Source organism: Pteropus vampyrus, unplaced genomic scaffold, assembly GCF_000151845.1.
Source record: "Pteropus vampyrus isolate Shadow unplaced genomic scaffold, Pvam_2.0 Scaffold322, whole genome shotgun sequence".
NCBI lineage: Eukaryota > Metazoa > Chordata > Mammalia > Chiroptera > Pteropodidae > Pteropus > Pteropus vampyrus.
Window position 1 is genome coordinate 1,129,033 of NW_011889103.1, and position 5,932 is coordinate 1,134,964.

The 5,932-nt window shown below is 35.5% G+C and overlaps 1 pseudogene; it reads right to left on the bottom strand.

Moving 5' to 3' along the window:
• Positions 1-2,870: 2,870 nt before the first annotated feature.
• Positions 2,871-2,989, bottom strand: LOC111730599 (annotated as a pseudogene).
• Positions 2,990-5,932: the final 2,943 nt, after the last annotated feature.

The window sequence follows — 5,932 nt, forward strand, 5'->3', positions numbered from 1 at the left end:
ATAAAGGAAAAACTAGGGGATTATATTCTTTAGTTTCAAGGAACAAAAGCCCAGACAAGTAAGTTAATTTTGTTACAGAGTCACAAGAAATTGAAAGGGAACCAAGAAGAGGCAAAAATGCTGGAGTCCTAGACACCACAAAGGAAGAATTCATCAGATATTTCTCCACAGGAAAAATTCCACAAGCAAAGTCAAGAGAAATGGCAAACTGAGAAAAATATTCTCTGTCATGGCAAAGGGCTAGTTCCCGAACTTTACAAAGAGCTTGTTCCAACAGAAGACAAAAATAAGGTCTCCATTAGAATCCAATAAAGGATATCAGTGGGCAGATCATAGAAAAAAATAAATGCCCAATAAAGATACAAGTATAAAAAAAAACCCAGTAAACATCTCAAAAGATGCTCTCTTCTGCTTGCAATTCCCAAAATGCTCCCATCTCCAGCTATATGATTTATGAGAATTAAGAAGACCAGTATTATTATCAGTATGAAAGAGATTTGGGGAGAAGATGCATTTTCATATTCAGTTTGTTGGAGGGGAAGTTGGAGTGATCTTTTAGATTCATGTTTGCTAAGCTGGCTCTTCAAATCGTCTTTTGATCCAGCAATTTCTCTGTGGCAAATGCTCTCTACTGGTTCTCTGGCAAATGAGGCTGAGTGAGTGGCAAATGAGTGAGTGGGAGGATGCCCGTTACAAATGGTTCGTGACACTCAAGCTAAAAATAACCTAAACGTGCATCTGTGGGAATGTTGGTCATCAAGGATGGATATTTTTCTGGCTTGTCCGCAGATGCATTCTAAGGAAAGTACCTAGAACAGGGCCTGACACACTAAAGGAACTCAGTGAACGTTGGTGGATGATTGAGAGTAATAATGAGATAATATGCAGTCATTAAAAAGAATAAGGTCCTTCTCGCTGATACAAAAGATATCTAGGATATATTAAGTAAGAAAAAAGCAAGATGCAGTAGGCTGTGTATAAAGTGATTCTATGTAAATACAAAAATCAAATGCTACATACGTGTATATTTTCAGAGTGGTTATACACCAAACAGAAGTAAAACTTTGGTGAGAGGAACTGAAGTTTAAAGTGATGAGAGACTTTTTCTTTTTATTTTATTTCTTTTTGTTCTGTTTGATATTTTTAAGTCGTACAGGTATTAATTATACTAATTTTTGAAATCCTCTCTTCCCCCTTCTCCCCGCTTTATGTGCTAATAGTATGGCCAGATCTAATAGGAACCAAAAAGCTAGCAGACAATATCTGTCTGTGTCTTCGTCTTTCTATCTCTAGGACTGCCGGTTGATGTCTTTGCATCTGTGTGGGCTAGCTTGGCCAACAGCACTGTTTTCATGACCTTGAAATTCACTTCTCCGTGACAAAATGAATTAAATCTCATGGGCCCCCTAATCCAGATTCTTAGGCCAGATTCTGTCTCATCCACTTGAGGCCAGGGGAAGGCCATGCCCTGGCCCATATGTGACCAGTTCGACCCACATCTTCAGCAGGAGTGAGGAAGGGGAAGATCCCCTTGGAAGTGGGTATCGGTGGGGAGGCAACTCCTGGCACTTCTGCCATGCTAAGGCTCAAAGGAGGCAGTGACATTGGTCAAAGTCACACAGCTACTCAGCAGCTGAGCTGGGCTTTCTACAGCCTCCCCTGCCACTTAACTTCTCTGTTCCTACTTTCCAAAAGTGAGGAAAATATCATCTATGTAATGAGTTGTCATGGTTATTACATGAGACAGATATTTGTAAACTGTTCAGTTACCATGTACTGTGCATAGTACAAAATTAAAAAGAAGGGGCTACTACCCATTTTAATATTACTTTTTATTGGCAAGAGAAATACAGTTGAATAAACTAATGTTGAATATCTTTCTTTAATCTATGCTTTCTCCTAGACCGATGATTTTAGTTAGCTATAATGCCCTCACCTTTGAATTTTCTAGATTGGTTCTAATCTATACAAGGTACAGAAAAAATGGAATAAAATTATAATTCACTCAAATAATTGACAAATTTACTGAGCACCTTTTATGTGGCAAGACCTGAGCTAGGAGCTGGGGACACAACAATGAACGAGATTTACTCTTGAAGTTTTCTTGAAGGGTCAGCCTAACATCTAAAAATCACGTATTTAAAATAAGTGCAAGTTATAGAAAATGCTGTAAGAAACCAAAAGGGTACAGAGATGTAGAATAATGGGGAGATTTACTCATTTGGAAATTTTGTTTTTGAATAGATAAGACAAATACAAGGTATGAAATTCAAAAGCTACAAACAGATATACGGTGCCATGTAAGCCTTTTCCAGAAACAACCACTTTGCCACTTGCCAATTTCTTGGGCATCGTTTCAGAGAGATGTCATGAATTACATGTATATGTGTATAATGAATTGCGTATATACATACATGTTTATATTTTTTTCTTAAAAATGATAACAATCTATTTAGGAGATTCTGTTCCTCTATAGCATTCCATTGTATTGCAGGTACCATAATTTCTATATTCCTTGTTAATGGATATTTAGATTTTTATCTGTGTGAGAGCATATCTAGAACAGAAATACCTAGAAAGGAAATTACTGCTTCAAAGAATATGTACTTAATTTTAAAAATATAATATAAAATTACTTTCCTTAGAGTTTCTACAATATACACACCCTCTCACCTGTAATAGCTGCCAGTACTTCTTTGCCACGCTCTCACCAAGAGTGTGTTCTCAAACTTTACCTATCAGATTGTCAAAAATTAAAAATGCTATCTCAATGTATTTTAATAGCATTTCTCTTTGGCCTTTCTAGGTATTTCTGTTCTAGATATGCTCTCACACAGATAAAAATCTAAATATCCATTTTTTCATTTTTATGCCTACAGCACCTGGTCTTCCTAGGTGGTCTCCCATCCAAGTACCAACCAGGCCCAACCCTTCTTAGCTTCTGAGATCAGACGGGATTGGGCTTGTTCAGGGTAGCATGGCTGTAGACTGTATTTCCATTTCTTAAAGTCATCCTTTTTGTTCTTTTGGAGTGTGTTAAAAAGAGCTTGGATTCTGGAGTTGACTATCTAGGTTTGAATCTCAGTTGGCTTGTGCCATCTATGTGGCAAGTTATTTAACCTCTCTGTGTCTCAGTTTCCCCATCTTCAAATAAATTCATCTATGAAAAGCACTTAAGGCAGTGCATGGTGCGATGTATACTCTGCATAACTGTTTGTAGTTTGTCTATACCTCTGTGCCATAGGGATTGCAGTGTGTTGTATTGTTGGTGGAAATGGAAGTTCTTCCCTGTTTTAGACTGTTACAAATAATGCTGCTGTATGCTTTTTGTGTTTGTCCCCACTGCACATAAACAAAGAGAATGAAATTGCTTGGTCATAGGGTAAGTGTAGGCTATGCTAAATTGTTTTCCAAAGAAGTTGTACCAATTTACACTCCTATCCACAGAGTTTTGAGAATTTCTGTTGATTCACGTCTTCGTTAGCCTGTCTTACTAGGCTTTTAATTTTTTACCAATTTAAGTCTTAAATTATAGTCCATTAGGGTATTAATTTGCATATTTCACATTTTTATTGGCTATTTGATTCTTCTATAAAATGCCTATTTATCAGTGAGCTGGTTGGTTCTTCTTATTTATTCCTAGATTCTCTTTATGTGTTAGAAATAGCTTTTCCCCCACTCTGTAGCTTTTCTTTGCACTCTTTTTATATTATAGGCAAGACTTCTCTTTATGGTTGACACTTTTTTGTATGAATTATGAAGAAATCCTTCCCTACCCAAAGGCCATTAAGATAATTTTTTTGTTCTCTTCTAAAGCTTTATAGGTTTGCCTTTTGCATTTAGATTTTTTGGAGTAACAACTTTATTGAGATATAATCCACCTACTATACATACAATTCACTCTTTAAAATGCTCAACTCAGAGTTTTTAGAATATCAGAGTTGTGCAACAGTCACCAAAATCAATTATAGGATATTTTCACCACCTCAAAAAGAAACCTCATACCCTGTAGCACTCACCTCTCATTTCCTCTCAAAACCCTCAGCACTTGGCAGCCACTAATGAACTGATCATCTCTATAGATTAATCAGTTCTGGATATTTTATATAAATGGAGTCATACAATATGTGATCTTTTGCGACTGGCTTTTTTCACTGAGCATAGTGTTTTCAAGGTTCATCCATTATATGACACATAGTAGTACTTCATTCTTTCTTATTGCCAAATGATATTCCATTGTGTGGATGTTTATTCATTCATCAGTTGATGGGCTAATAGGAATAATGCTTCTATGCACATGCCTGTACAAGTTTTCTTATGTATGCATGTTTCCATTTCTCTTGGGTATATACCTAAGAATAGAATTGCTGGGTCATATGGTAAGTCTATAGTTAACTTTTTGAAAAACCACCAGACTATTTTTCAAAGTAGCTGCACCGTTTCTACAACCCCATTAATAGTGTGTGATGGTTCCATTTTTTCCACTTCCTCATCAACACTTGCTATTATCTGACGTTTTGATTGTTGCTCTCTTCGTGAGTATAAAGTATTATCTCTTTGTGGTTTTTGACTTGTATTTTCCTCTTTCATCTTTTTATAGGTTCCCTTGCAGTTTTCTTCATCATATGTTGAAGGAACTAGGTGGTTTGTCCTATAGTTTCCCAATCTGGATTTCAGTGATTGTATATTGCAGTGTTGTTTAGTGTGTTTTTCATTCTTTGTTATCCTTTGAATTAGAAGTTAGATCTAGACCTGTGCTGTGACTAGCCAACTTTGGTTATGTAAATTTAAATTAATTAAATTAAAAGTTTAGTTCCTCAGTCGCATTCACCATATTTCAAATGCTCAGAAACCATGTATGTGGTGAGTGTCTGCTGTACTGGGCAGCGAAGCTCTAGGACACTTTCGTCATCTCGGAAGGTCCTGTTGGAGTGCTGACCTAGAAGCTCGATTCAGCTTTTTATGATTGAGATCCTTTGAAATTTGAGATTTATGGCCCAGGCTGTGGTCAATTTTTGTAAATGTTCTATGTATTTTTGAAACAAAACGTAGATTCTATAATTTTTGTGTACAGTTATACTTGCATGAGTTAATTGTGTTGTCTGGATTTTATATGTCCTACTGATTTTTTTTTTTTTTTTTGCCCTCATCTGTCAGTTTCTGAAAGAGGTTAAGATCTTCCACTATGGGGCTATCTGAACAAATTATAAGATTTCTACATGCAGTGGAGCACTTTGCAGCTCTAAAGATGAATGAGCAATGTTGTTATAAACAACTCTGAGCTCATCTTGAGGAGAGATTTCCCAATGAAAAGACAAAGTCTAAAAAAGATTTGTCTAAAAAAGAGGGAAACAAATCTATGTGTACTTGCTTATATTTAAGAAATAAAACAATTTTAGCATTTTAACATTTTTAAATGTTTATTTACAGAAGAAAGAGTAGGGCAGAAGGGACAAGACAAATGCTAGTTCTTTGAATATGCCTTACTTTGTCCTTTAGAATTATTTTACATAATTATAAAATAAAATTTAACCCCCTCAAATAAGAAGTAAAATGAAAGAAATGAACCTAAATGTGTATCTTGTTGCTTATATAGCCATATAGAGATCAATTATTTCAAGAGTGCTTAAAAAACACAGTAATGTGCCTATACAACTCAAGTACATTCTGAAGACGATTCAAAAAATTTCAAATTGTTTTCAGTAATCACATTAGTGATAGTGTTGATATTGCTATTTTGAGACAATTGTGTGTGTCTTGTGAAATAAAGCCAGTGAAGAATTAATTGAGTCATCGAACTGGAATTTTTGGATAAGGGAAAGGGGAAGAGATATAAGAAAAATAAAGTTAAGTGCAAACCTCTTAGGTATGTATTTGAATTGATAGACTCAGAATAAACTCGTGCTGTATTTTATTTAAAAAAAAAACAAAA